The sequence below is a fragment of the Stenella coeruleoalba genome (assembly GCF_951394435.1).
Source record: "Stenella coeruleoalba genome assembly, chromosome: 4".
NCBI classification, from domain to species: domain Eukaryota; kingdom Metazoa; phylum Chordata; class Mammalia; order Artiodactyla; family Delphinidae; genus Stenella; species Stenella coeruleoalba.
Genome location: NC_137149.1, coordinates 132,535,099 through 132,558,179, shown reverse-complemented (window position 1 = coordinate 132,558,179; position 23,081 = coordinate 132,535,099). Strand labels below are relative to the sequence as shown.

At 40.6% G+C, this 23,081-nt stretch overlaps 1 protein-coding gene across 6 annotated transcripts in view; it reads left to right on the top strand.

Moving 5' to 3' along the window:
* Positions 1–3,889: 3,889 nt before the first annotated feature.
* Positions 3,890–23,081, top strand: part of LOC307186164 (uncharacterized protein) — a 437,480-nt gene continuing 418,288 nt past the window's right edge. For 3 of the 6 annotated variants that reach the window (XM_079921027.1, XM_079921019.1, XM_079921020.1), the window contains exons 1-5: positions 3,890–3,942; positions 12,039–12,180; positions 12,339–12,494; positions 15,867–15,953; positions 19,142–19,292. The gene's annotated coding sequence lies outside the window, so the exon portion shown is untranslated. Of the gene's footprint in view, positions 4,382–12,038; positions 12,181–12,338; positions 12,495–15,866; positions 15,954–19,141; positions 19,293–23,081 lie in introns of all 6 variants that reach the window. The other 3 variants (XM_079921022.1, XM_079921021.1, XM_079921025.1) reach the window with 3 other exon arrangements.

Sequence of the window (23,081 nt, the reverse complement as noted above, 5' to 3'; positions counted from 1 at the left end):
TCACGGGCCCAGCTGCTCCGTGGCATGTGCGATCTTCCCGGACCGGGGCAGGAACCCATGTCCCCTGCATCGGCAGGCGGACTCTCAACCACTGCGCCACCAGGGAAGCCCATGTATGATCCTTTTAATATGCTGTTGGATTCTGTGTGCTAGTATTTTGTTGAGGATTTTTGCATGTATGTTCATCAGTGATATTTGCCTGTAGTTTTCTTTCTTTGTGACATCTTTGTCTGGTTTTGGTATCAGGGTGATGGTGGCCTCATAGAATCAGTTTGGGAGTGTTCCTCCCTCTGCTATATTTTGGAAGAGTTTGAGAAGGATAGGTGTTAGCTCTTCTCTAAATGTTTGCTAGAATTCGCCTGTGAAGCCATCTGGTCCTGGGCTTTTGTTTGTTGGAAGATTTTAAATCACAGTTTCAATTTCAGTGCTTGTGATTGGTCTGTTCATATTTTCTATTTCTTCCTGATTCAGTCTTGGCAGGTTGTGCATTTCTAAGAATTTGTCCATTTCTTCCAGGTTGTCCATTTTATTGGCATAGAGTTGCTTGTAGTAATCTCTCATGATCTTTTGTATTTCTGCAGTGTCAGTTGTTACTTCTACTTTTTCATTTCTAATTCTATTGATTTGGGTCTTCTCCCTCTTTTTCTTGATGAGTCTGGCTAATGGTTTATCAATTTTGTTTATCTTCTCAAAGAACCAGCTTTTAGTTTTTATTGATCTTTCCTATCATTTCTTTTTCATTTATTTCTGATCTGATTTTTATGATTTCTTTCCTTCTGCTAACTTTGGGGTTTTTTTGTTCTTCTTTCTCTAATTGCTTTAGGTGCAAGGTTAGGTTGTTTATTCAAGATGTTTCCTGTTTCTTAAGGTAGGATTGTATTGCTATAAACTTCCCTCTTAGAACTGGTTTTGCTGCATCCCATAGGTTTTGGGTCATCGTGTCTCCATTGTCATTTGTTTCTAGGTATTTTTTAATTTCCTCTTTGATTTCTTCAGTGATCACTTCGTTATTAAGTAGTGTATTGTTTAGCCTCCATGTGTTTGTATTTTTTACAGATCTTTTCCTGTAATTGATATCTAGTCTCATAGCATTGTGGTCGGAAAAAATACTTGATACAATTTCAATTTTCTTAAATTTACCAAGGCTTGATTTGTGACCCAAGATATGATCTATCCTGGAGAATGTTCCATGAGCACTAGAGAAAAATGTGTATTCTGTTGTTTTTGGATGGAATGTCCTATAAATATCAATTAGTTCCATCTTGTTTAATGTATCATTTAAAGCTTGTGTTTCCTTATTTATTTTCATTTTGGATGATCTGTCCATTGGTAAAAGTGGAGTGTTAAAGTCCCCTACTATGAATGTGTTACTGTCGATTTCCCCTTTTATGGCTGTTAGTATTTGCCTTATGTATTGAGGTGCTCCTATGTTGGGTACATAAATATTTATAATTGTTATATCTTCTTCCTGGATCGATCCCTTGATCATTATGTAGTGTCCTTCTTTGTCTCGTGTAATAGTCTTTATTTTAAAGTCTATTTTGTCTGATATGAGAATTGCTACTCCAGCTTTCTTTTGGTTTCCATTTGCATGAAATATCTTTTTCCATCCCTTACTTTCAGTCTGTATGTGTCTCTAGGTCTGAAGTGGGTCTCTTGTAGACAGCAAATATATGGGTCTTGTTTTTGTATCCTTTCAGCCAATCTGTGTCTTTTGGTGGGAGCATTTAGTCCATTTACATTTAAGGTAATTATCGACATGTATGTTCCTATTCCCATTTTCTTAATTGTTTTGGGTTCGTTATTGTAGGTCTTTTCCTTCTCTTGTGTTTCTTGCTTAGAGCAGTTCCTTTAGCAGTTGTTGTAAAGCTGGTTTGGTGGTGCTGAACTCTTTCAGCTTTTGCTTGTCTGTAAAGGTTTCAATTTCTCATCAAATCTGAATGAGGTCCTTGCTGGGTAGAGTAATCTTGGTTGCAGGTTTTTCTCCTTCATCACTTAAATATGTCCTGCCACTCCCTTCTGGCTTGCAGAGTTTCTGCTGAAAGATCAGCTGTTAACCTTATGGGGATTCCCTTGTGTGTTATTTGTTGTTATTCCCTTGCTGTTTTTAATATGTTTTCTTTGTATTTAATTTTTGACAGTTTGATTTATATGTGTCTTGGCATATTTCTCCTTGGATTTATCCTGTATGGGAATCTCTGTGCTTCCTGGACTTGATTAACTATTTCCTTTCCCATATTAGGTAAGTTTTCAACTATAATCTCTAATCTCTAACTAAAACTATTTTCTCAGTCCCTTTCTTTTTCTCTTCTTCTTCTGGAACCCCTATCATTCGAATGTTGGTGCATTTAATGTTGTCCCAGAGGTCTCTGAGACTGTCCTCAGTTCTTTTCATTCTTTTTTCTTTATTCTGCTCTGCAGTAGTTATTTCCACTATTTTATCTTCCAGGTCACTTATCCGTTCTTCTGCCTCAGTTATTCTGCTATTGATCCCATCTAGAGTATTTTTACCTTCATTTATTGTGTTGTTCATCGTTGTTTGTTTCATCTTTAGTTCTTCTAGGTCCTTATTAAATGTTTCTTGCATTTTTTCTATTCTATTTCCAAGATTTTGGATCATCTTTACTATCATTATTCTGAATTCTTTTTCAGGTAGACTGCCTATTTCCTCTTCATTTGTTAGGTCTGGTGGGTTTTTATCTTGCTCCTTCATCTGCTGTGTGTTTTTCTGTCTTCTCATTTTGCTTATCTTACTGTGTTTGGGGTCTCCTTTTTGCAGGCTGCAGGTTCGTAGTTCCCGTTGTTTTCGGTATCTGTCCCCAGTGGCTAAGGTTGGTTCAGTGGGTTGTGTAGGCTTCCTGGTGGGGGGGACTAGTGCCTGTGTTCTGGTGGATGAGGCTGGATCTTGTCTTTCTGGTGGGCAGGTCCACGTCTGGTGGTGTGTTCTGGGGTGTCTGTGGATTAATTATGATTTTAGGCAGCCTCTCTGCTAATGGATGGGGTTGTGTTCCTGTCTTGCTAGTTGTTTGGCATAGGATGTCCAGCACTGTAGCTTGCTGGTCGTTGAGTGAAGCTGGGTGCTGGTGTTGAGATGGAGATCTCTGGGAGGTTTTCACCGTTTGATATTATGTGGAGCTGGGAGGTCTCTTGTGGACCAGTGTCCTGAAGTTGGTTCTCCCACCTCAGAGGCCCAGCACTGACTCCTGGCTGCAGCACCAAGAGCCGGCTCAGAATAAAAGGGAGAAAAAGTAGAAAGAAAGAATTAGTAGAAGTAGAAAGAAAGAAAGAAAGGTGGGAGGGAGGGATGGAAGGAGGAAGGAAGGAAGGAAGGAGGGAAGGAAGGAAAAAAGAAAGAAGATAAAGTAAAATAAAATAAAGTAAGATAAAATATAATAAAGTTACTAAAATAAAAAAAATTATTAAGAGGAAAAAAATTTTAAAAAAAACGGATGGATACAACCCTAGGACAAATGGTGGAAGCAAAGCTATACAACAAAATCTCACACAGGAGCATAAACATACACACTCAGAAAAAGAGGAAAAGGGGAAAAAAATCATAAATCTTGCTCTCAAAGTCCACCTCCTCAATTTGGGATGATTCGTTGTCTATTCATGTATTCCACAGATGCAGGGTACTTCTTGTTGATTGTGAAGCTTTAATCCGCTGCTCCTGAGGCTTTTGGGAGAGATTTCCATTTCTCTTCTTTGTTCTCACAGCTCCCAGGGGCTCAGCTTTGGATTTGGCCCCGCCTCTGTGTGTAGGTCGCCGGAGGGCGTCTGTTCTTCGCTCAGACAGGACGGGGTTAAAGGAGGCGCTGACTGGGGGCTCTGGCGCACTCAGGCTTGGGGGAGGGAGGGGCACGGCGTGCGCGGGGCGGGCCTGCGGCGGCAGAGGCTGGCGTGACGTTGCAGCAGCCTGAGGCGCGCCGTGCGTTCTCCTGGGTGAGTTGTCCCTGGATCCCGAGACCCTGGCAGTGGCGGGCTGCACAGGCTCCCCGGAAGCGGGGTGTGGAGAGTGACCTGTGCTCGCACACAGGCTTCTTGGTGGCGGCAGCAGCAAGCCTTAGCGTCTCATGCCCGTCTCTGGGGTCCGCGCTTTTAGCCGCGGCTCGCGCCTATCTCTGGAGCGCCTTTAAGCGGCGCTCTTAATCCCCTCTCCTCGCGCACCAGGAAACAAAGAGGGAAGAAAAAGTCTCTTGCCTCTTCGGCAGCTCCAGACTTTTTCCCGGACTCCCTCCCGGCTAGCCGTGGCTTACTAACCCCCTGCAGGCTGTGTTCACGCCGCCAACCCCAGTCCTCTCCCTGCGCTCCGACCGAAGCCCGAGCCTCAATTCCCAGCCCCGCCCGCGGCGGCGGGTGAGCAGACAAGCCTCTCGGGCTGGTGAGTGCCGGTCGGCCCTGATCCTCTGTGCGGGAATCTCTCTGCTTTGCCCTCCACACCCCTGTTGCTGTGCTCTCCTCCGCGGCTCCGAATCTTCCCCCCTCCGCCACCCGCAGTCTCCGCCCGCGAAGGGGCTCCTAGTGTGTGGAAAGCTTTTCTCCTTCACAGCTCCCTCCCACTGGTGCAGGTTCCGTCCCTATCCTTTTGTCTCTGTTTATTCTTTTTTCTTTTGCCCTACCCAGGTATGTGGGGGGCTTCTTGCCTTTTGGGAGGTCTGAGGTCTTCTGCCAGCGTTCAGTAGGTGTTCTGTAGGAGTTGTTCCACGTGTAGATGTATTTCTGGTGTATCTGTGGGGAGGAAGGTGATCTCCGCGTCTTACTCTTCCGCCATCTTCCCGGAAGCCTCCCCTGGCTCATTTTTTTTAACGAACAAATGGTCCAAAAGAGAAAGAAGATAAAGCATTCTCTCAGAAGATTGATATTTACATAGTGCCTCTGCCTGTGAACACAGATAAAAGAAGGGCATGTGAAAAATTTAAGCATCAATCAGTAAAGGGCAAATATAAGAAAATAACATTAATGTGCGTAGAAGAAGAAAATGGAGGCTCCTTAAAATTGGAAAGGAATAAAGATGGTTGTAGGTTTATTTGGGGGAAAGGCATAGACTCACTGCTTTGAGCCGATGGCATAACATTACAGATGACAGTGGTAAATTTGACTTTTATTTCTTTATCAGTATTGCCATTTGGGTATGCGGGTTATGGGAAATGGCCTAGATGTTCTTAATAGGTTAGCCTATATATCTTTTGGGTCCAAATGAATTACACACCTAATAACAGAAAAAGCTTACAGATGAGATTAATAAACTATATATATATGTAGTTTATTAATATATAAACCATATATATATACATATATATATGAAGAGTCGTGATACTGTTTTTATGTTAAAAATATTTTTTGAACTAGTTTCAGATCTACAGAAATGTCGTCAGGATAGACTGAAAACTCTTGTATTCTCATCATCTGGGTGGGTGATCAGTTAACTTTTCACTACATTTGTTCTCTTTCTTTCTCCCCCCTTGAATTGATGCCCCCTAAATTCATCACCCCCTAAATACTCCAGTTATACCTCCCCCAAACTGGAATATTCTGCTACTGTAACAACAGAAGCAGCCAGTGAGAAAATCAGCATTGATAGAACATGACCAGGGAGTCCACAGACTTCATTCACATTTTGCCAACCATCCCAGCAATGTTTCTTTTCACTTTCTGGTCTAGTATTTTTTCCTGGATATTGCATTATATTTAGTGGTCAGGTCTCTTCAGATTCCTTCAATCTAGGGATAGTTTTAGTCTTGCACTATCTCTCAAGACCCTGAGTTGTAAAGAATATGTGACTTTTATTCTACAGGATGACCCTAAACCTGAGTATGTCTGATGTTCCTTCATAACCAGACACAAGACATGCTTTCTCGTCGGGAATATCACAGAAATGATGATGTGTTCTTACTGCCTCGTATCAAGGGTCACACAATGTTGATCTGTTCCACCTTTGGATCTTATGTTTGTGTCTACCAGATTTCCATTGTAATGTCCTCAATTTTCCTTTAATAACCAATTTACACTTGTATGCAGGGATTCTAAGATTTTACACTAATACCCTGTTCCTCATCAAGTTTCCCACATCAGCCTTAGTATTCATCCATAACTCCTACCTCAATCAGCCATCATACTGAGGGCTGCCAAATGGTGATTCCTTATTTGCATCATTCCTTTTACATTTATTAGTTGACATTCTACTGTAAGGAAGAGCTTTCCTTTCTGCCTTTTGTTTGTTTCTTTCAGTATGGATTCCAATTTTATTTAGTTGTTTCACATCTGATAATCTCATTATTTATTATGATGCAGAAATTGTCCCAGATTTGGCCAGTGGAAGCTCCCTCAAGCTGTCTTCTCTATCCTTTTGACCTGTCCCCATCATTTGCTGAACATTACTTTTAGGGATGACAGTATGCTCCAGCCACGTTTTGTTCATTCCATATTTCAGCCCTGGAATTAGCCATTTCTTAAAGGACCTCTGGTTTCTTTTGGACAATAATATTAGAAATAAAAATTTGGGTGCTCAGTGTGATCGTTGCTACTGAGGTGTCATTGCGTCCAGGCCTTTTCAGTGAAGAGAGCTAGAAGTTTATGTGTATATATGCATACATATGTGTGTATACACATGCATACAATTATAACTAACCGTGTGTGTGTGTTTAAACTTGAATTCAAGTTGAAATTTTCAGTTTAATCCTATGCCTTGGAATTCTTCCAGCAGGCTCTTTATATGTTTTAAATTCCTTCTTGGAAAGTAAGAAATGTAGTTTTCATTATCTTTAATATATTTCCCTATATGCTCAATGCTACAGTGTTTTCTCATTGTAATCAATTTTCCAACCAGTCAGTAGCCTCCTTCTATCTGCCCCCTTACCCCTGGACCTGCTTGGACTCTGGACTCACTGACTTCTCCATGGTGGGAAAGGATGGGAAGGCAGGGAAGAAAAGGTGGGAAGATGAAGGAAAGGTGAGAACGGGAAAGGGAGATCCCAACAAGGTATTTGAAAATTCACAGAATTCCTACAGCTGGAGTCTTAATAGCCCAGTTTTTGAATGTAACATGATCTGTCTTTACTGGATCTCAAACCAGCACAACTCATTGGCAGCTAACAACCCTGAAGAAGGTAAAAAAGCCAAAGCCACTTGCCCACAGCAACTTTAAGTGAATTTCTGATTTATTGATTGTGATATTTAGTGATCAGAAAGAGGGGTATTAAGACATGAGTTGTGAATGCTTAGGACAAGGAATTAGTGATCATTATGAGCCAGCAAGGCTCCCGAAAATTACAGCTGACAAACCTTGTTTTTTTAAATGGAATTAATAGCTTTGATGTAGCTATTAATCAGTATAATGTAGATAAATTGTTATTGAATTTTAACAAACAAATGTCCAAACATGATGTTTGGAAGACAAAATAAAGAAATGTAAGCTGAGTGTTAGAACAGGTAAGTGAACTAATTTAACTGGTGCTGATTTAACTATATGGAGGTTTCAGTAAGTTCAGGGTATAATCAGGACACAGAATACAATGAATGAAGTGCATCTTTCCTTCACAGTCTGTCCCATCTCAGGAAATAGAACTACTATTCACCCTTTGGCTCAGGTCATGAGCCTTGAGGTTATCCTTGATTCTTCTGTTTATCTCACTCTTCGTGTCCAATTCATTGGTAAGTTCTATCAGCCTTGTTGAGAACTATAGAGTCTGAGATTTTACCTGCATACAAGCTAACAAATCAGCCTGCCACAGTTTCATGGGTGCTGGCCAGAGCCTCTAGACTGCTGGGTCAGAGATAAAGGACCGTTTATTACAGAAACAGCAGTAGCCAGCGTATCAGTATTTGCACCAGTTTATGGAGTCCCAATTCCCAGAGGGTGAGGTCAGGAGAGTCAGGTGACACCGCCACACGCAGCAGGTTGAATTACAGCTGAGGATTTGGAGGAATTCAGATTTGGGGGAATTCAGAGTTTTTATAACAGACAGTAAGCCTGCCTAACCTTTGCTTTGGAGGGAGTATTTATTTCCTACGTAACAAAGTACCACAAACAGAGTGACTGAAAACAACAGAAACTTACTCTGTCAACAGCTCTGGAGGCCAGAGGTCTGAGATCAAGTTATCGGCAGGTTTGGTTATTTCTGGAGGCTCTGAAGGAGAATCCATTCCATGCTTTTCTCCCAGCTTCCAGCGGCTCTGGAAATCCTAGGTGTGAATGAGGCTCTCTACATACTGCTCCTCAAGTACAACTCCCTAAATATAGTTTCTCTCTACCTGTGCGTGACAAGTCAGCTGACTCCATACACCCAACATGCAATGGTGGGACCGGCACAGGAAAACTGCTGTGGACATTTCAGTTCAAAAAGGGGGGAAAATGGGAGTCACAAAGGAGTTCTCAGTCCACAGCAGGTCTGAGGTGCAGCCAGGCAAAATGGGAAGTTCCTTGATTGGGTTCCAAGGTCTGCTTGGAACCACCCTCTGAGGCTTCTGGCTCCACCCTCTGAGGCTTCTGGCTCCACCCTCTGAGGCTTCTGGCTCCACCCTCTGAGGCTTCTGGCTCCACCCTCTTAGCTCTTGGTTTCACTCTCTGATTCATCCTTCCTTTCTTCATGACAGGTAGCATGTATTTGCAGATGAGTAGTTTTCTTAGCCTGCTCCTGAAAGTAGAGAATTGGGGGGCCAATGACCTCTTTTTATTTTGTACCATCTCTGTCCCTGGGAGTGTTTTTGCTGATACAGCTCTCTCAGATCTTCCCAGGCATCCTGTGACGGTCACTGGGCTTCACTTCATTAAACAGAGCCACAGCCACACATTCCTTTTCTACTTTTCTTTGCCTGCCATTTTCATCCACCCTTTTGAAATTTGTAGCCCTTGCCTCATCATTTCCTATCCTCCTTCTGTTCTTTCTCTATTGCACTTATTACCTTCCAACACATCATGTTTTACTTATTTAGTTTATTGTCTGTTCCCTCATTTTCCACCCCAATTATAATTTAAGCTACAATAGGCCAGTGAATTTTGCTTGTTTTGTTCACTATTTTATCCACAGTGATTAGAGCACTGTCAGACACATTCAAATAAATACTGAATAAATGAAATAATTTCAAAAAGGATTGGAGGAATTTCAATACAGACATTCATCTTCTGTGAAAACTTGTAACATATAGAAATATGTGAAAGATCATCTGTTCACAAAGCAGAATCAATAGAGATGATGCCCTAAAAAGAGGATAAATAATTAAAATATCTCCCAACATACACGCCAACTCCCCCCAAATTTTCAGTAACAAAGAACACCACTACCATCACACACACATACACATTCACACACACTTGCACAAAGATTGAAACAAACTTTGCCATACATTGCTATGAATAACCAACAACTCCCTAATGAGGGAAGAGATATGTTGTCAAAGCTGAAATCAGATTATGGAAATTTTTTTTTTTTTTTTGTGGTACGCGGACCTCTCACTGTTGTGGCCTCTCCTGTTGCGGAGCACAGGCTCCGGACGCGCAGGCTCAGCGGCCATGGCTCACGGGCCCAGCCGCTCTGCGGCATGTGGGATCTTCCCGGACCGGGGCACGAACCCGTGTCCCCTGCACCGGCAGGCGGACTCTCAACCACTGCGCCACCTGGGAAGCCCTGGAAATTTTTTAGAGTAATGTATGACTTATAAGTATGTTTATAAGTATAGTTATAATTTACAGTTTTCTCCATATTGGATTATGCTAAGATAATTATTTTCTTCTCTCTTGTATCTTCAATATGGCCATTAAAAATATTTAATGATCTTTGTTTTGTGCTTATAATGATTCTGAATGAAAGTCTGCAAAACCCCTTCTCTTGTTCTCCAAGTTTTCAATCCCCGACTGATTTGTCTAAAACACTTGAATTTCAAAGTCTATTTTGTTTTTTACCAATTTATTTTATTTATTTATTTTTGGCTGCATTGGGTCTTCGCTGCTGTGCGTGGGCTTTCTCTACTTGCAGCAAGCAGGGGCTACTATTCGTTGCGGTGCGTGGGCTTCTCATTGTGGTGGCTTCTCTTGTTGCAAAACACAGGCTCTAGGCGTGTGGTCTTCAGTAGTTGTGGCGCACGGGCTCAGTAGTTGTGGCACACGGACTTAGTTGCTCTGTAGCATGTGGGATCTTCCCGAACCAGGCCTTGAACCCGTGTACCCCTGTATTGGCAGGCGGATTCTTAACCACTGCGCCACCAGGGAAGCCCTCAAAATCTACTCTTTTTGTGTGTGTATGTGGGCCTCTCACTGTTGTGGCCTTTCCTGTTGCGGAGCACAGGCTCCAGACGCGCAGGTTCAGTGGCCATGGCTCATGAGCCTAGCCGCTCCGCGGCATGTGGGATCTTTTCGGACCAGGGCACGAACCCGTGTCCCCTGCATTGGCAGGCAGACTCTCAACCACTGCGCCACCAGGGAAGCCCTCAAAGTCTACTTTTAAGTGCAGTTCTTGGTCTTGGAATAAGTAATAGATCTTTACCTTTCATGGCAGCACTTGAGAATAGGGTTTTTAGGTTTGAAGCTGCATTTTTATCTTCTCCTAGAAGTAGAATCACACCTGAAGGGGAAGATGTCAGTCCCACTGTATTTTTTGCAGAGTCTGAGCTCCTCCTTAGAAGCCAGCTGAGTGTGGCCAAGAGATGAGCCTGGGGCCCCTGAGCTGACCGTGCTTGTGGAGCGTTTTGTGGTCTTGCTGCATTTCAAGGCTGCCACACATGACTGAGTTCCCTCTGTGCCACTGACACCTGCATGAACTGACATCTCAGAAGGTGTTTGCCATATTTCTGGAAACAGTAATGGCCATTCTGATTCGGTTGTTGGACAACGTAAACTTGTTTGGGCATCAACGCATTGCTGAAGTACAAGCTTCTGATGGGAAAGGACCTCACTTAGAAGGGCTTCTTGAAGAGAACTGAGCAGCATGTTCAAGCTGCTAGAGAAGATGGATGTTGGGAGTTCCCTGGTGGCCTAGTTGTTAGGATTCCGGGCTTTCACTGCCGTGGCCTGGGTTCAATCCCTGGTTGGGGAACTACTGAGATCCCGCAAGAAGCGCGGTGGAAAAAAAAAAGAAAGATTGATGTCAAAGCTCCTGCTAATCCACCAGCTCTTTTAGGAAGTATCCTCTGACTGTCAGCCTAGGGTACTGGTATGGGCTAGATTTTGCTCCCCATCAAATTCATATGTTAATGTCTTAACCCCCAGCGCCTCAGAATGTGACTATTTGGAGTCAGGGTCTTAACAGAGGTAATTAAGTTAAAATAAGGTCATTAAGGTGGGCCCGAATCCAATATGACTCGTGTCCTTATAAGAAGAGGAAATTTGGACACAGAGATGTACAAAGGAAAGATGATGTGAAGTTACAGGGAGAAGACAGTTATTTATAAGTCAAGGAGAAAGGCCTAGAAAAAACCAACCCTGCTGACACCTTGATCTGGAAAATCTAGCTGTAGGTTGTGAGGAAATTAATTTCTGTTGTGTAAGCCATCCAGTTTGTCATATTTTGCTATGGCAGCCCTAGCAAACTGTGAGTTCTCATCTTCCTTCCTCTTCTGGAGGCCCACCGGCTCCCCTGGACCTCTTCAGAGGGGAAGCTGAAAGTGCCATCCGTAGGTCTTTTACTCCTGTAGAAGCAGCTGAAAGTGTCCGAAGAACAGACCAGGGCTGTGGGTTCTCCAGACTGTGGCAGAGCCGGGCAGGAACCTCCCTCTTATCTTAGCCACCTCCACGATATTTCTGCCCAGATAGCACACATACTAATTCTCTTTTCTACTTCCTCTTTTGTTTTTGCCTCCATTTTTTTCCCTTTTATAAACAGCAAGATCCTATTGGTCAGCATCTAATCCTAGTTAATTAATCTAGTTATATTACATCACCCAGAAAAAGTACATTTCAGAATGACTAAAAACAAAAGACTAGTGACAGTAAATTACATCTCATTCTGAAATGCCTTTCTCATAGAATATACTCATTCCTCCCACATACGAACCATATCTGAAGTATATCCCCACACTTCTTTTCTTGTTTCTTTTTTTTTTTCCAGCTCCTGGTCATAATGGGAAGCATGATCTCTCTGCTTTACATCTGGCTGTATTCCCAGAGCTTCCATTCCCACGTGGCACATCTTTACGCTCACTTTGGGTACCCCAGTGCTCAGCATATTGTTGGCCAGAGATACCTGAAAGGTAACGTCTTTGTTCCTCTGATGCTTATTCTACTGGGGGACGGGGTTGGAGAGGGGTTTGCTGGTTAGATTTATGTATCTCTAGGTACATAGAAGATTTTAGCATCAAGCAGTTAACTGAGTCCCTTTTTTTCTGTGCTACCTTTTGGGTTTACCCAGGAGCTGGTGTGGTGAAGGATGAAGAGATGGCAATGCATTGGTTTAGGTAAGAAAGACAACACCTACCAAAAGCAAAACTCTAGACCTGTCATTTCAGGAAGTATGGAAATACAAAACCTTATGATTTGGGTGCTTTTTCCCTAGAATAAAAATAAGGTAAACTCTCTTAAAGTCTTGGTACTGTCTCTTCCTTTTCAGCTTGGTGGTGAAGTAAGAGTAGTGATGGAGGTGATGTGTTTGATACATTTAAAAACAGTCTACACAATGTAAGCAAACAATAGATTAGCTTTAAAAGAGCTAACTTGGAGAATATGTACCATTCTAGGTCAAGATTCAGAACATCAATAATTTTATTAACAGTGCTCTGTATTAGCATTACCTGTTTATTAAAAATTTGAGCTCTTGATCATAAGAGACACATTCATTTGAAATTTAAAAGTAGAAATACATCTTACCTATTGTTTATTCCATTTTTGGCCTAAATTTCATTCAACTTGTTCATATCCAGTGTGCAAATTTTTCCACAGGCAGCTTTCATAATTCTGATTGTATAACATTGGCCTGATGAGTTCTCAAAGAAAAATATTTCATATTATATTTACAGTTTGAGAAAGTAAGAATAACTTTGGAAACATAGACTTGAACACTCCACCTGACACTCTAAAGGTTAGAGAATGGAAATAAATAGGCTTTGAGATGTTAGAAACTCCATTCTCCATGGAGATGGTGGGAGAAAATCAGGACAAGTTAGGTCCAAAGTCTCTTGGTACAGAGAACTGGCTTTGGGTTCATGTAGTCTCAATTTATTTAAAAGTAGAATTTTGCCATAGTACTCTTTAAAGGGATATTGTCCAGTATGGCAATGACTAACCACATAGGCCACTGAGCACTTGAAATGTGGTTAGTCTGAATGGAGGTGTGCTGTACTTGAAAAATACACACTGGATTTCCAAGATTTCATATGAAGAAAGGAATGTAAGATATCTCACTAACAATTCTTTATATTGATTACACATTGAATGATAATGTGTTGGATATATAGAGTTAAATAAAATATATTATTTAAGTTAATTTTACTTATTTCTTTGAAAACTTTCAATGTGGCTATCAGGACATTTAAAATTACACATGGCTTGCACTGTGTTTCTATAGGGTAATGCTAAAGTACTGAGTTTCTTATGATCGTGAGAAGTGTTTGGTTGTCTGAGAGAGAAGTGAACACAGCTATGGATTTGCCATTGCCCGTGTATTGAGGAGATCATCCTTCTTAGATGCTTTCTTTCTTCCCACTAGAATAGTGAGTGACAAACTTGGCTACGTATTTAAGTCCCCTGGGGAGCTTTTGAAACATACTAATGCCTAGCTCCAGATCCACTGAACTGTGCAGAAAAGCTCCCCAGGTAGCTGTAACGTGTAGCCAGGTCAAACCGCTACGCTAGAAGTCTGCATTGGTTTTTTTTTTTTTTTTAACATCTTTATTGGAGTATAATTGCTTTACAATGGTGTGTTATTTTCTGCTTTATAACAAAGTGAATCAGCTATACATATACATACGTTCCCATCTCTCTTCCCTCTTGCGTCTCCCTCCCTCCCACCCTCCCCATCCAACCCCTCATTAAACATGAACCAGTAGAGGAAGCCATTTCAGTAACACATTTCAACACGAAGTTTGAAGTGGATATTCTGACCAAGTTCACCTGCCAACGGAAGAAATACCTTGGAGAATCAGGACGGGAATGACATGGTTCTAGAGTGGCTAAGCGTGGTTGGTGCTTAACTGTATCTGGCTGACACCCTTGCTACTGAAACTAAGACCTCACACACACACCACTGGCATCACTAGGTGGGCACTTGTTAGAAATGCAGCATCTGACGTCATAACCCAGCCCTACTGAAGCAGAATCTTCATTATAACAAGATTCTGGGGTGACTAGTATGTGTATTAAAGTTTTAGAAGTGTTGTCCTAAACAGCATTTTGTAAGCCAGACCTTCCTTACATGGGACCATACAATTAAAAGTCAATTTGAAAAATCTTTACATTTTTCAGTGATGGAGTCCACTGTCAGGAATGGGATGGGAAAAGCATTACAAAGGCAAGATTTCCCCCAGCATATTTTAAAAATATATTTTATGGTTTACGACTTACAAAATAATTTAGGCCTAATGAGGAAAACATTGAAAAAACCCCAAATCACCTGTATCCCATAGCACAGTAAAAACTACTTTTGACATTTTGGTGAGTATTCTTCTAGACTTTTTTCCAATTAATATGTACATAATATACCTTAATTTACTTGAATATTTCACTATTTTATGTTTAGTCCTTTTTTCTATTTTCTTACTATCATTAACTGCTGTTGGGAAGAGCCTTTCATGTACATCTTTTTGTGCATCTGACTAGTGATTTTTCTCTTTTGTTTTTGGTAAAGAAATAAAAATGGAATTATCAGGTCAGACAATCCTCATTTCTAAAGTTTTTGATATGTATTACCAAACTATCCTGAAAAATCGTCTGGGTTCCCTCTAGTATAAGTGCTCATCGGCTTATGAATATTGTTTTTAATCATTTGTTAATCTTTGCCAACTTGAATAACAACATAAAGTGTATCATTACATTTTTCTCTTTTTTGTCAGTTGTGAAGCTTTCCTTTCTAAATGTCTATTGTAATTTTAATATTTTTTTCCAGCAAAATGCCTATTCATGTAGTCTGCCCACTTTTCCACTGGATTTTGTTATTTTCCTGCTCATTTTTCAAAATTTTTATGCATTAAAGATAGCAAACTTTTGTACATTTCCCTTGTATTTTGGACTTTTTTTCCTAATTTTAATTAACATGGAAAGCACTGCAAAGTAACAAGACAGTTATATAATTTATACTGTCCAATGTGATGGCCACTAGCCACATGTGGTCATTTAAATTTAAATGAATTAAAAATAAAAATTCAGTTCCTCAGTTGTACTATCTACATTTCAAGTATTCAGTAGCCACATATGGCTAATGGCTACTGTAGTCAATGGTGCAGACATAGAACATTTCCATCTTTGTAGAAAGTTCTATTGGAAAGTACCGGCATATTACATTTATATTTCGGCAATTGGAAATAGTGCTTAAGGATCAGGTCACGTGTTACTGAATTCCTAACATTCCCAGATAGTCCCTTCCTATATTTTGATTTCCTATATATTTTGGAGAGAAGATCGTAATTATTCTAATATTTGGAAAAGCTGATGAATGGGTTTGGAACAAATAAGTGATTTAAATATTCTTACAACATCTGTGCTTTAAAAAGTGCTGTACTTGTTTCAAATAAGAGACATTTTTTTTTAAATGAATGAGGCTTATTAACAGTTGTCCAGATGTATAAGACGGAAGTAATGGTTTCCGGTAATGGTTACATATGTGTGTTGGCACTGCCTTTGGTTTGATCAAGGGGATGCATTTTCACAGGATTGTTTCCTTGTTTTTTGTTGCACACTCCTCCGCAACCCCATCTCCACTCCCCTTTTCTTTTCCTTTCTTTTTCAGATGAGCCTCCCAGCAGGACCATCCTCAGGCTTCCTTTAACCTTGCAGTAGGAAAAGTGAAAAACATGACTGGATCCATGGCAGTAGGGTAATGAAATTAGCTATCTTTTCTCTTCCAGCTGAGATGTCATTCCTTCTAAACCTGCCCCCATATATTACCTGCAATTGACAGACAAAAGCATTTTATATATAGTTCACTTCCCACTCTTGCCTTTTTATCTATTATACTTACATGGCTATGAGTTATGATAAAAGTCACAAAGTAAAGGAATCTAAGATTCATACACGTGCATAGAGCCCACGGAATAAGTTCTTAAGGTAGCCCATGAGTCCAAGATGAAAGACCAGGTTATTTCATGATCCTAAGAGTCTCCTGTGAATTTCTAAGGCTTCTTGGCGCACCATCTTTACAGCCTTATAGCATTTTCTTATAAACAGAATGGAACATATATGAATATAAGGTGGAAAGCTCTTTTGGGGCACAAATTCTCCTTGTGTTTATTGGACGAATCCTCTTTTGATTACTCACAGTCATCAAGAGAAATACTACTATTTTCTCTGGAGAAGTTTTTCTTAATGTTTTTGAATAGTTCATAGTTTGTGACATTTTTATGCAGCGATTTGGAGTCAGAAACATTTTGATAGGGCCCCCCAAATAAACCGTTGAACTTTCAGCTTGTTTTAAGTAATGTAACTGACATGTATTCCATTAACAATTCATGTGTATAACCTCTCCCCCCAACTCTGGCCCTTAATCCACCTCAGGCTGAGGAGTAGACAAGGTTCAGAAAGGGGGAGTCTCAGTGAGAGGCTGAAGGATGGGGTGAGTCTTGGGAATTGGTATAATGCTCAGGGATATTTGTTGCACGCGTTACTTGGTAACGAAATTTGAAATGACCAGTTGGAAGCAGCCGAGTCAAAATGGTGCAGTCAGCATGTTCTCTTTTACAACGGCTGGTTGGCAGTTTTACAACTGACTTATGAGCAGGTTGAATGGAGCCTCACTCCAGTTACCACTCCCAGACCAAAATATAGAATTTGCTTGCAAGAGAAGGGTGTCTCAGACATTACCTAAGAGCCTTGGCTAGAAAAACTTTTCTAAATAGGGCAAAAGTATCCAGCTGGATTCTGATGTTGTAAGACTGCTTCTTTGGGTAGCTTTGACTTTATTATGAAGACACTCATGATGAAACCCAGATGAAACGGCATGTGTTTCCCTCGGTTTCTTAGAATGAGTCTAAACAGGTGTTAACCTGGACCTTAGCCTAAATACTTGGACATGCAGGTTCTTTCGGCTTACTCTTTCTTTATGCTAAGTAACTGCCTCTCCTAGGGATATAGAGATGCTCCTTCGTGTTGCTGTGAGACAGGGGATACAAGAAGCCTAGGAACTTCTGGAGAATGTTATTTGGACTAAAAGCAAGCCCCTGCCAACTAAACGAATGGGAAGTTTTTTATAAACATTAATGCATGTCCTGCATGTTCTTTCTGGAACAGGGAATGTGAATCTTGTTCACTGTAGCTTTGCAATGCTTTGTCAGTAGAGTTGGCTTTTAGTTACAGTTTTGTATGCTGCTGCAGCTTCAATCTGCTCTTCCAAGTCCTTTAAAGCAAAGTGTTGCTTATATGTTTTCCTGGGATGTGAGTTTGATCTCTTCTGGATGGACGAGTAATTTCTTTGGATTGCATGACTGCTCACCTCAGCTAAGTTTCAAGTCAGTGAGCATTGTATGCAGTGGTGGGAGGGAAAGAAGGAAGCAACCTGTCACACTAGCGATTTGGCTTCTTGGATGTGTGAGTTGGCACCTACAGATCCACTGTGATGGAGCTAAACTCATCATCAGCCTAATCTATGACATGTGGTATTCTGCTTAAAATAAACTTGTTTTCATCTCTCTACATTTCAATTTTCTGCTCTATTAGGTTTCTATGGTATTTTATTGTGTCCACTTTTTATATTACAAAAAGTCCATTATGGGGAAAAATAAAAAGGCTGTGAATATTGTCAACGGGAGGGAAAAGGTTAAAGTATAAGAGCTCACAGTTATTGAGCTCCTGCCACGTGTACGGTATTTTCCTAACTGCTTTACAAGTATGTTAGCATTCACTTGTGATAAAAGCCTTATGAGGTGGGTAGTATTATGATTCCCATTTTACAGATGTGGAAACAGATGTAGAGAAGTAATATGTGCAGTCATAGAATGAACGGTAAAATAGGTTTAAACTTCTTAACTAGTTTAACTAACATTTCTCCCCCGAATTATTATCTCCTTCCTAAGAAATTCAAAGATGCTCTGAGAGCAGGTACATGGGTTTATTACTAGTACACAGTGAGAACTTACCTTACCCAATAACTCGGCCACATTTTCTAACTGTATTATTATTTGAGCACAAGCCACATATTCCTATTCTTTTAAAGTGGTATTTTTAATCTTAAATATAGTTACCTGTATTTATTGCATTTAGCTTAAAGCACAATTTCTCCTGGGACTATAAATTCAGAAACATGATGTGAGGATGACAAAAGGGTGAAACTAGAATTCAATAAAATGACTAAGCTGTGTATAAGATACTTGTTTCACTTCTAAGTTCAAGTGTCAAGTTTACACTATATGCACTTGCAAGATGACTGCCTGAGATTCAATCTCTTTGTCCAAACTTGAACACATAAGCTTTTAAAGGATGTAGGTAAAGTTGGTCAAAGGTTTTTTTTTCCTGATTCATTATTTTATGAAGCACTTTAAAACTCTTCAGTGTAGAATATCCAAAATCCATAAACTAAATTCTTCACTTGAACCTTTGGTAAGTATTTCTGTCATCCCTAGAACCACTTCAAGTTTTCCTTACATTTTCCCAGAGGACAGAGTCTTCATTTCAATCTATGTTGTTTGAGATATAACTCTGAAAATTTTATCCTGAGCCATGAATACTTATTTGGATAATACTAGGACAATAATTTCAACCATCATGTAAATGTGCATTTTTTACCTTCACAATGATACCCACTCTACTTTTAAAGTAGTATTTCAAAGCCTTCTTATAGTGACAACTGAAACTGGCCGCTGTGAAGATATACCGTAGAAATAATCGCTAAGTGGTGTTAAATTTATTTATTATTAAAATTTATTTATTATTAAAAATTCTTTCAGGTAACTCCTATAAGCATCTCCAACTGATACTGATTTTGTTTGCGTTAGGGTGCAGGTAATGTCTTTTTTTTTTTTTTTTTTTTTGCGGTACGCGGGCTTCTCACTGTTGCGGCCTCTCCCGTTGCAGAGCACAGGCTCCGGACGCGCATGCTCAGTGGCCATGGCTCACGGGCCCAGCCGCTCCGCGGCATGTGGGATCCTCCCGGACCAGGGCACGAACCCGTGTCCCCTGCATTGGCAGGCGGACTCCCGACCACTGCACCACCAGGGAAGCCCAGGTAATGTCTTTTTATAGTCCATTGCTGCTGAAATAAAGTAATGAACAAATTGAAAAGGTGTAACAATTAGAAAGGCTATATAAGGACTCACTATAAAACTCCTTTAATTTTGACTTTTATTCTAGAGTGTTAAATAGGGCATGACCTGCAAATCCATTAGGGTTGAAGCTGAACCCTTCATGCAAAACCAGAGAGTGAGAAGGATCAGGTACCCCCGGAAGCCAAAGCAATGCCTCTACCTTTCCTTACTGTAGTTGGAGAAAGAGTCAAGTGGGAAATGCAAGAGATAAAGAGGAAGAGAAAGAGAGAACCTCTACCTGTTTGTTTGCTCAGAGATACCCCAGATTTTGCTGGCCTCCTTCCTTCCTCCTCTATGCTCCTTCCAAATCACAGCGGTTGAGACTCTTTGCTGCCTTCTAGATGTTCCCAGGTTCCTGTTTGGTTGTTTTGATATCTTGATCCTTTTTCTTTTCAAGGCAGGTCTTGTTACAGTGCAAGAGTTTGTTGCCCAATGAGCATAGAAGCCAATACTATGTCACCAGCTTTTGAGAAAAGAAAGAGCTTTTGTGAGATTGACCGGCAAGGAGACAGGAGGCAAAACTCTCAAATCTGTCTCCCTGATCCAGGGTTGGGGTGAAATTTAAGGTGTTAGGGGAATTTCAAACTTGGAAGATGATTGGCTAGTCTTGAATCAGTCCATATAAGCTACTCATGCTGCAGGCAGCCAGATTTTCCTTACTGAAGGCCTTCTCACTTTGTAAAGAGTGGCCACATTTCTTTAAGTTCCGTAGACTTGAAGATTCTTGGTTCCAGGATCATCCTGGATACGTGGGAATCTGTCTTGGACGTGCATCGTGCTGTCTGTGTAAAATAATTGAGTCTGATTAATCTGTCAGCCTATTTAAGGAGGCAAAACCAGTTTAAGCTGGTCAGTGTTTTTCATGCTGTTTCAGTCTGCCTTGATGTCAATATAAAAAATATTTTAAAGTATATATTTATGGTACACAAATCTTAAGTCTACAATCAGTGAATTTTACATGTATATCACCTGCATAGCTACCACTCAGAGGAAGATGTAGTTTTCCAATATTCCTTCCTAGTCAATACCCCTAGGTAATTACTATCCTGTTAGCTACCACTACAGATTAGTTTTGCCTACTTGTGAATGCTGTCATATTTGTTTGGAAACTTAGTTGTAAATATTATACTACACGGTGTGTTATGTCTGCATTCTTTCATCATGCTTGTTTGTGAGATTTACCCTGTTTTGCCTGCAGTTCATTCTCATTTCTATATAGTATTCTATTGTGTAATTATACCACAATATACCCTTTCTACTTTCGATGGGCATTTAGGTTCTTTTCAGTTTCTGACTATTATGAAAAAAGTGCCCATGAACATTCTTGTACATGTCTTTTATGGATATAAACACTCATTTCTTTTGGATATATAGCCAGGAATGGAATTGCTGGGTTATAGAGAATACATACATTTAGCGTTAGTGAGTTCTGCCAAATACTTCTGTAAAGTTGTGCCATTTTACATTCTCACCATCAATTTTTGAGAGTTCCAACTTCTCCACGTCCTTGCCAACACTTGGTTTTGTCAGTTTAAAAATTTAAGCTCTTCTAGTCATTGTTAGAGTGGTATCTTATTGTAGTTTTACTTTGCATTTCTCTGATGAGTAATAATGGGGAGCACATCTGTTTGGAAGTGTTTGTGAAAGGGGGTTGGGTACATAATGCAGCATGTAGTGCATTTAAGATGCCCAAAAGAGCCTGGCTGTGATTTCCTGGAGGTGAACTTCCCCATGTGGCCACATTCTCAGAGGGATTTAGGATAGACAAATAGCACAAACCTAAACAGTAAATTGGTGACTTTCAATGATCTGAACAGAGCTAGGGTTTTGGTGGTAGGTTGTCACCCTGCAAATTTTTCCGGTAATAATGGATATAAACTTAGCCAGGAAACCAAAGAAAATTATATTAGCAGTTCCTTGGATTCAAATGGAATAATTTCAATATACTCATGCTTTATTACACAGACTCTTCTAGGGTACAATCTGGACATACTAGTCTAGTAAGAAATATCAAATCAGGCCCTATATATGTTATTTAGTAAGGTCCATTGAATTTTTTAAAATTATTTTTATTTATTTTTAAATTTTTATTTATTTATTTTTGGCTGTGTTGGGTCTTCGTTTCTGTGTGAGGGCTTTCTCCAGTTGCGGCGAGCGGGGGCCACTCTTCATTGCGGTGCACAGGCCTCTCACTGTCGCGGCCTCTCCTGTTGCAGAGCACAGGCTCCAGAGCGCAGGCTCAGTAGTTGTGGCTCACAGGCCCAGCCGCTCCGCGACATGTGGGATCTTCCCGGACCGGGGCACGAACCCGTGTCCCCTGCATTTGCAGGCGGATTCTTAACCACTGCGCCACCAGGGAAGCCCTGAATCTTTTTTTTTTTTTAACATCTTTATTGGAGTATAATTGCTTTACAATGGAGTGTTAGTTTCTGCTTTATAACAAAGTGGATCAGCTATACATATACACATATCCCCATATCTCCTCCTTCAAGGTCCATTGAATCTTGATTTAAAAATGGAAACAATATATTTTTAATTTTATTAGAAAATGTTATTTGGCATATCTTAAAAACTGAGTTAAACTGTTGGTGAAGGCTCATCCAAGTAATGCAAAGGCAGTACTAATATCTGAGTAAACTTTTTAGGCTAGGGTCCAACTTACTGCTAAGAGGTATTGATGCATTTTATTTTCTTTTATTTTTATTTAAAAAAAATATTTACGTGGTGAGAGAATTGGGGAAGTCTGCTTATTTATTTGGCTGCGCTGGGTCTTAGTTGCGGCATGTGGACTCTTAGTTGTGGCATGCATACGGGATCTAGGTCCCTGACCAGAGATTGAACCTGGGCCCCCTGTATTGGGAACGTGGAGTCTTACCCACTGGACCACCAGGGAAGTCCCTATTAATGCACTTAAAATTCTTAAAAAGATGTTGATATCTATGCATGTTATTTTTGTGCCGAAGTATGCATAGTAAGCTCTTCTCTTGTTCTTTTTCCACCCTAAATTCATTCTATTCTCTCAAGGAAGCGGGAGACCAAACTTGTGTGTGTGCCGGCTTTGGAAACAATTGCACTAGTGTTGCAATCTTGAACATGTAGCTTTACCTTTCAAAGTCAATGTTTCCTCAGCTGTGCAGTAATAACTACTCCATAGTGTCATTGTGAGGATTAAATGAGCTAATGTTTAAAAACCACAAAGCACAATGCTTTGCATGAAGCAATCAGTCGAATGGAAGATGGGTATAAAATTGTCTGGTATGAGACAGTGAGAGAGTAGTCATTTTCTGTCAGAGGTGTTCTCACAATGAAGCAAATGAAGCTAAGCCTCAGGGCCTCACTAGCAGGAACCCCTCACAAATGTACTCAGAAAAGGTATTTTAACCACTGTTGGCTGGGGTCACTTTCTCTTCTCATTTTGACTTCCTCTCTTATCACGTTTGCCTTTGCATAAACCGGCATTGGAGGGATGCAGGCACTTCTGGGTTTCAGTTGTGGGAAAGTTGAGCTGGGAATATGTTTAGTTTGGGTTTTTTGGGATATATGTGACTCACACTTCCACGTATAGTTGAGTTACTGCTAGACGTCTTGGTGTTGGAATGGCTTCTAGAAAACCTCCAGCTGCCCACTGTGATTTGTGCGGGTGCAAGACCAGAGGTGTGGTCAAGCTGTTAAGTGTGTGTACAGTATCTGGCCTCAGAAATATGTGAGTG